The sequence below is a fragment of the Triticum dicoccoides genome, chromosome 6A (assembly GCF_002162155.2).
Source record: "Triticum dicoccoides isolate Atlit2015 ecotype Zavitan chromosome 6A, WEW_v2.0, whole genome shotgun sequence".
NCBI lineage: Eukaryota > Viridiplantae > Streptophyta > Magnoliopsida > Poales > Poaceae > Triticum > Triticum dicoccoides.
Genome location: NC_041390.1, coordinates 497,921,479 through 497,930,529, shown reverse-complemented (window position 1 = coordinate 497,930,529; position 9,051 = coordinate 497,921,479).

Sequence of the window (9,051 nt, the reverse complement as noted above, 5' to 3'; positions counted from 1 at the left end):
TCCCAGGCAGGAGGCCTGCGCCTCTTTCGATCTGTATCCCAGTTTGTGCTAGCCTTCTTAAGGCAAACTTGTTTAACTTATGTCTGTACTCAGATATTGTTGCTTTCGCTGACTCGTCTATGATCGAGCTCTTGTATTCGAGCCCTCGAGGCCCCTGGCTTGTAATGTGATGCTTGTATGACTTATTTTATTTGTAGAGTTGTGTTGTGATATCTTCCCATGAGACCCTGATCTTGATCGTACACGTTTGCGTGTATGATTAGTGTACGGTCAAATTGGGGGCGTCACAGGGGGGTTCCGGTAACCCCCTGGTACTCCGGTATATGCCCGAACTCACTCGGAACCATTCCGATGTCCAAACATAGGCTTCCAATATATCGATCTTTACAGCTTGACCATTTCGAGATTCCTCGTCATGTTCGTGATCATATCCGGGACTCCGAACTACCTTCTGTACATCAAAAAACATAAACTCATAATACCGATCATCACCAAACGTTAAGCGTGCGGACCCTACGGGTTCGAGAACTATGTAGACATGACCGAGACACGTCTCCAGTCAATAACCAATAGCGGAACCTGGATGCTCATATTGGCTCCTACATATTCTACGAAGATCTTTTATCGGTCAAACCGCATACGTTGTTCCCTTTGTCATCGGTATGTTACTTGCCCGAGATTCGATCGTCGGTATCTCAATACCTAGTTCAATCTTGTTACCGGCAAGTCTCTTTACTCGTTTCGTAATGCAACATACCGCAACTAACTCATTAGTCACATTGCTTGCAAGGCTTATAGTGATGTGCATTACCGAGAGGGCCTAGAGATACCTCTCCGACAATCAGAGTGACAAATCCTAATCTCGATCTATGCCAACTCAACAATCACCATCGGAGACACCTGTAGAGCATCTTTATAATTACCCTGTTATGTTGTGATGTTTGATAGCACACAAAGTGTCCCTCCGGTATTCGGGAGTTGCATGATGTCATAGTCATAAGAACATGTATAAGTTATGAAGAAAGCAATAGCAATAAACTAAACGGTCATAGTGCTAAGCTAATGGATGGGTCATGTCATTCACATCATTCTCCAATGATGTGATCCCGTTCATCAAATGACAACTCATGTCTATGGCTAGGAAACTTAACCATCTTTGATTAATGAGCTAGTCAAGTAGAGGCATACTAGTGACACTCTGTTTGTCTATGTATTCACACATGTACTAAGTTTCCGGTTAATACAATTCTAGCATGCATAATAAACATTTATCATGATATAAGGAAATATAAATAACAACTTTATTATTGCCTCTAGGGCATATTTCCTTCAGTCTCCCATTTGCACTAGAGTCAATAATCTAGTTCACATCGTTATGTGATTTAACACCAATAGTTCACATCTTTATGTGGTTAGTTCACATCTCCATGTGACTAATACCCAAAGGGTTTACTAGAGTCAATAATCTAGTTCACATCGCTATGTGATTAACACCCAAAGAGTGATTATGTTTTGCTTGTGAGAGAAATTTAGTTTACGGGTCTGCAACATTCTGATCTGTATGTATTTTGCAAATTTCTATGTCTACAATACTCTGCACAGAGCTACTCTAGGTAATTGCTCCCACTTTCAATATGTATCTAGATCGAGACTTAGAGTCATCTAGAACGGTGTCAAAAGCTTGCATGGACGTAACTCTTTACGACGAACTCTTTTATCACCTCCATAACCGAGAAATATTTCCTTAGTCCTATAAGGATAATTTTGGCCACTGTCCAGTGATCTACTCCTAGATCACTATTTTACTCCCTTGCCAAAATCATGCTAAGGTATACAATAGGTCTGGCACACAGCATAACATACTTTATAGAACCTATGACTGAGGCATAGGGAATGACTTTTCATTCTCTTTCTATTTTCTGCCATGGCCGGGTTTTGAGTCTTTACTCAATTTCACACCTTACAACTCAGGCAAGAACTCCTTCTTTGACTGATCCATTTTGAGCTCCTTCAAAATCTTATCAAGGTATGTAGTCATCGAAAGTCTTATCAAGCGTCTTGATCTATCTTTATAGATCTTGATGCCCAATATGTAAGTAGCTTTATAGGTAATTCTTTGTAGCGACCAAACCTCAAACAATTTGATCTCTGTGCATCAGTGTCATCCCTGGATCGGTAATGCTGACACGCACAGTACTTGAGGATTTATAACAGAGTAGCAATCACACACCTATTACATCGAATGTCTCAAAAGAGAACTTATTACAATAAATATGGCTTAAGACCATCTAATACGATAACAGTGGAAGGCTTGGAAGATAAAGTGAGTCCATCAACTCCAACGGCATCACTGAGTGAAAGACCATGACCTAAGGCTCCTTACTCGTCGTCTGAAAAGTCTGCAACATGATATGTTGCAGCCCGAAATGGGTCAGCACATGGAATATGCTGGCAATGTAACACAAGAGAGTAATGAACAGAATAAAGCTATCACTACATGCATATATTGCTGGTGGAGGCTGTAGGGTTAATATGTTTTGCGGAAAGCCAATTTTCCCTACTGCAAAGGAATCGATTTTATTTAACTACAAAGTTGGTTGAAAATATTGAGAATGGTAAACCCCATCTCAATCCCAATTAAAAGTAATTTAAAAACCCAACAAAATTAATTTAGAGTGATGAGATCAACATGATAATTCAAGAACTAGATACTCAAGATGTCCATAACCGGGGACACGGCTAATCATGATTAGTTTGTACACTCTGCAAAGGTTTGTGCACTTTTCCCCACAAGACTCGATCTCCTCCGTTGGTTTTCTCGCACTACATAATGTTTGAGAAATGGATGACCGAGACACGGTCTTTCCGAAGAGGTCCCCTTAACCGATAGATAGGCCTATACACCTACAATCCCCTACATCTGGTAGCCCATCATGGAAAGGTTTCCCACAACTTACTCAACTATGCCAGAGCCCATAATGGCATGTGTCTGCGCAGGGAAGTTTCCAGCATGAATAATCTTATGATCCCTTTGAGCCTAGGTGGCAGTCCATAGGAAAATCACACGGTACCCCGGGATTTCCAAAAATACAGGCAATCACTAGGTTTCCCAGGTGCCTCAATCCACCCAGATGTGTATTAAAGTTGCCACCTCAAGTTAACCATTAATTAACAAAACTCACATCTGTCATGGATACACTCTCCCAATCCACGTCTACAAGCATAGAATAGCAATATAAGCAACATAGAAGTAACTCCCAAAGGTTTGGTAACAAACGGGTGAATAGGTACTACCTCATCTACTTCCCAAAACCCACAATTTAATTCAGATCCTAACCATGCAATTGTTTGAGGATTGATCTAATGCAATAAAGCTGGGCAGTAAAGAGGTATGATCAAAATGTTACTTGCCTTGCTGATGATCCGTGAAACCTAGAGACTCGATGTAGCACGCTTCACACTCCGGGTACTCTATCACAATCAAACAAGCATACAATAAGCAATCAAGCAAAGATGCACGGGTAAAACTCAAATAAGAAGATCTAGCCAGAAGGTTCAACTTAAGAACTCCGGTTTGCAAAAAGAATCAAATCAAACGAAGCAACGAAACTCAAACTGTGAAAGAAACAAGCTTCGTTTACTAATCTGGACTAAAGTCAAATTTTACAATAGCAAAAACTTATTTAAGTTGATTAAACAGAAAGAGGGCTTCAAGATGAAACTCTAGGCGCTTGAATCGTCTGATTTTGATAAACGAGCGAAAAGTTAAACTAAAACGAAAATCGGATCAGAAATCGCGATCGAAAATAATCGCGAAAAATCCAGAAAAAGAAAAACTGACGTACAGTCTAACAAACAAACGTTCGCTACATGCGCTAACGGGCGAAAACCGTTCGTTAAAACGAACGTACGGACGAACGTCCGCTTTATAACTAAACCAAAAAAACAATCTAAAATAAAAAAGGGATCTAGGGTTTCGAAAAAACCGACCGGTTTTCTCGCAAAAACCGAGGATGGCGGCGGCGGCTACCTCCAACAAAGTCCGGCGAGACGACGACGGCGGCGGGCTGCTCCGGTGGCGGCTCCGGCGGCGCAGGCGGTGGGGCGGCGGCGGGCTGGTGCGGGCGGCAGCTAGGGTTTCGGCGGCGGTGGGCTGGTGGGCTGCAGGGCTTGGGCGGCTTAGCTTATAAAGCCTCCCCCGGGCAGAGTCCTGAGCGGATACGGCCCAAAGTCGGTTTCCCCCTTTTTTTAATATTCCACGCAGAAAAACAAATAAAAAGAATACTAAACGGACTCCAAAAATCCCGAAATAAATTTTCCCCGTCCTATAAAAATCTACCGGACAAGGTGAACATTTATTTGGGACTCTAATGCAATATTAAAGACGCATATTTTTCTTAATTCAAATAAAATAGCAATAAAAGTCTGAATAAAAATCTTATTTGATTTTAATATTAAATCTCCAATATTTCTTTATTTTGAGGAAGTCATTTTATCCTCTCTTTTTTAAAGAAATATTCGAAGATAAAATAATTAAAATCAAACGATCCTCTTTTCATAATTCGAGAAAAACTCAAATTTGAAAATAACGAAATTCCCAACTCTCTCTGTGGGTCCTTGAGTTGCGTAGAATTTCTAGGATCAAGCCAAAATGCAATAAAAATATGATATGCAATGATGACCTAATGTATAACATTCCAAATTGAAAATTTGGGATGTTACATTCTTTCTTTGAAAAATTCTTTTCAAATTCTCCTTTATGCTTTCTAGAAAATTCTACATCATTTCCGATCAACAATATGTCATTCATATATACTTATCAGAAAGGTTGTAGTGCTCCCACTCACTTTCTTGTAAATACAGGCTTCACCGCAAGTCTGTATAAAACTATATGCTTTGATCAACTCATCAAAGCGTATATTCCAACTCTGAGATGCTTGCACCAGTCCATAGATGGATCGCTGGAGCTTGCACACTTTGTCAGCATCTTTAGGATTGACAAAACCTTCTGGTTGCAACATATACAACACTTCTTTAATAAATCCATTAAGGAATGTAGTTTTGATATCCATTTGCCAAATTTCATAAAATGCGGCAATTGCTAACATGATTCGGACAAACTTTTAAGGATCGATACGAGTGAGAAAATCTCATCGTAGTCAACACCTTGAACTTGTCGAAAACCTTTTACGACAATTCGAGCTTTGTAGATAGTAACACTACTATCAGCGTCTGTCTTCCTCTTGAAGATCCATTTATTCTGAATGGCTCACCGATCATCGGGCCAGTCAATCAAAATCCATACTTTGTTCTCATACATGGATCCCATCTCAAATGTCATGGCCTTAAGCCATTTCGCGGAATCTGGGCTCATCATCGCTTCCTCATAGTTCGTAGGTTCATCATGGTCTAGTAACATGACTTCCAGAACAGGATTACCATACCACTCTGGTGCGGAACATACTCTGGTTGACCTACGAGGTTCGGTAGTAACTTGATCTGAAGTTTCATGATCATCATCATTAACTTCCTCACTAATTGGTGTATGAATCACTCGAACTGATTTCTGTGATGAACTACTTTCCAATTCGGGAGAAGGTACAATTACCTCATCAAGTTCTACAGTCCTCCCACTCACTTATTTCGAGAGAAACTTCTTCTCTAGAAAGGATCCACTCTTAGTAACAAAGATCTTGCCTTCGGATCTGTGATAGAAGGTGTACCTAGCAATTTCTTTTGGGTATCCTATGAAGACGCACTTCTCTGATTTGGGTTTGAGCTTATCAGGCTAAAACTTTTTCACATAAGCATCGCAACCCCAAACTTTAAGAAATGACAGCTTAGGTTTCTTGCCAAACCATAGTTCATACGGTGTCATCTCAACATATTTAGATGGTGCCCTATTTATCGTGAATGCAGGTGTCTCTAATGCATAACCCCAAAACAATAGTGGTAAATCGGTAAGAGACATCGTAGATCGTACCATATCAAATAAAGTACGGTTATGATGTTCGGACACACCATTACTGTTGTGGAATAGCCACGTCAGATGTCCTAGTGTGAGTACTTAGTCGTGGAGCCATCGCACTAGGTTAGCTTAGAGGAGTTAAACGGGACAAAGGACACGGGAGTTTATACTGGTTTGGCCCCTTGCGGTGAAGGTAAAGGCCTAATCCAGTTGGAGGTGGTATTGCTTAGGTTTCGATTACCAGGGAGTGATTACGCTTGACCTAGTTCTCGATTTGTTGTTTGTCTCCCTAACTCGCCGCCGGGTCGTCCCTTTATATACAGGTTGACACCTGGTGGCTTACAGAGTCCTGGTCGGCTCATAAACATGTTCGTCCCAGTGACTTAATTACAATTGCCTTATAATACAAGTCACATACATATGGCGGTTTACACCTACGGGCCTTAAGCCGCCTTTGGGCCTTGGGCTCTTCATAAGTCATCCTCATGAACCGCCATCTTTGATTACTTCATGGGCTTTGTCTTGTGAGTCGCCAGGAGTACAACCCGGCCCCTCCCGGGCGGGTTAACTCAGTAGCTATATCCCCAACATTAGGCCCCAGGTTGATTTGAACTTGTTCACATCAATCTTCAACACTTAGAAAAATTCCTTCTTCATTACCTTCACGAAAATTTGTAACTCGCCATGACGTCATCCTCTGGAATCATGCTAACCCGCCATAACATCACCTGTCATCAATTTTACACAAAGCCAAAAAATTTAATGTATCTCCTCATTTTTAATAAATCTCCAAAAATCTAGGCGTTTGCACGGTCACAAATCCGTTTTTTGGCCTCCTCAATTCCCGTGCATGTCATTTATCCATTTGCTTTATAAATAGAGTCGGGGGTCTCTTTAGCTCCCCCCGTGCCTCTTCGTCTTGTCTTCTTCCTCGTGACGCCCTAGCACACGAACTCCGCCGCCGCCGTGGACCTTCACCTCTGCTCCGACAACGGCCGCTGCATCAACCTGTTCAGACCAGATCTCATCCGCGCACCTCTGCCGCTCAACAGCCCTGGTTAGTTCTTATTCTTCTTCTCCTCATAGATCCGTTAGGGTTTCAAAGAAGTTCATCGAAGGTCGTCCTTGTTCCTGGCTGTAGGATTTTTGATTCGCACTTGGTACTCCTCCTACACCGCGACAGTCCTAACAATCCCTTTTACTATTTAGAATATCTCCTTCCTAGATGAAAATCGATCTGTACCCATGAACTGCTCGAGTACTGATACCTTTAGGTCTGAATATTTTTGTATTTAACTGAAGTGCACTAAATCTTAAATTATAGCATCAATCTGTGAAAACTATTTTTCTGAACACTTAGCCATTTTGCTTCATCCGTAGATCTGCTCTTTCAACATCGGTATAAGCGGCTTAACTCAAAAATAATAACTCGCCAGGTATCATTAATCCCCTCTTAAGCCGCCAATAATTCTTTGGTTACCTTGTGATATAAAGCTCTGGCTTAATACCTAGTTGTGCTTCATTGTTATTTGTCCTTTAACCGTAAGCCGGCTTAACCATGTGACCTTAAACCGGCATAATATTTTTTCCAGAAATGGCTAAGACATATACTTCTTGCAATTGGGTCAAATCCCGGATTACCGAGGAGGAACTGAACAATCATGCCGCCACTGGCGCCTTAGCCAAAAAGGAGGATATCCACTGGAGAACTCCTCGTGATGAAGTCCTTCCTCAACCCAAAGATGGAGAAGTAATTGTTTTTACTGATCACTTGGATTGGGGGTTCAGCCCTCCCGGCTCAATTTTTTTTCGTGATGTGCTTCATTTCCTCCAACTGCACCCTCAAGACATCGGACCCAACTCCGTGTCTAACATTTGCAATTTTCAAGTATTCTGTGAAGCCTATCTTCAAGAGGAACCCAAGGTTGATCTATTCAGGGAATTGTATTATTTAAACCACCAAACTGAATTTGTTGATGGGCCATGCCAAGAACTTGATGGAGTCATTATTCAGAAGAGGAAAGATGTCAGTTTTCCTCATGCCAAGCTGCATAGCCACCCCAAAGATTGGAACCAAACATGGTTCTATGTTAAAGACACATCCCCAGCTGGTGAAAATCCTCTGCCGGGTTACCGCGAGCACCGGCTTAACAACAACCATCCACTTCCCCAACGTCTTGATGCCAAAGAACGGACCAAGTATGCACCTGCCTTCTCAAAACTCAGAGCCTTTATGGCCAACAGCTTAACTGGCGTCGATTTTTCCGGTGTTGGCTGTCTTGGAGTATCTTGCCATTAAGCCGTCGCCCTGGCTTAATGTGCGAATATACTAGTGATGTTAAAGATCCTTAGCACCATTGTGATATTCAGTTATCCGAGGCAAAAGTTACTGAAGCCACCAAAAAGTTGTTGAATGAACCTGTAAGAGTGCAACAAAACTGGACTTAGTCCCTTCTGCACTGTCAACAAGCCACCAGCCGTAAGAATTGCCCCACTCCTACTTAATCCACCTTCTTAATATTCTCTTATAATTTTTCCAATCTTTAACAGGCTGATGATCCATTTTGGAAGAGGAAACCGCAGGATAAACTGGCCAAAGCACCTCATGTCAAACAGGAGGTCAACAAGAAGCCTACCAAAAAGAAAACCGCCGAGTTAAACATTGATGATGACGATGATAATCATGAGTCAGAGGTAGAACTTGATTCACTTGGCTCCTTTTTCATACATCTCATTGACAATAATTGTTATCAGGACGACGCAGAGGCTAGCCGGGCAGGTGACACAGAGGTAATTATTCTTTCCTCCGGCTCAGAACCTCTGCCAACATAGAAAACCCGACAAGCAAGCCAGAAAGTAAGATTTTCTCACCCTCTAGCTTACTTGGATCCAAACTTTCTTTTGAAGAAACAGCAACATGAAGCTCGCCGCACAACCCAGCATAGCGGCAACGTGATCACTACCTCCGGTTTACCAAACACTCCACGTCGCAAACGCCATCCAGAGGTCTTACATATTTCTGACATGCTTTACCCCAAGGCGGGTTATTTTTGACAACCTCTTAACCCGTCTGATTCAAACTA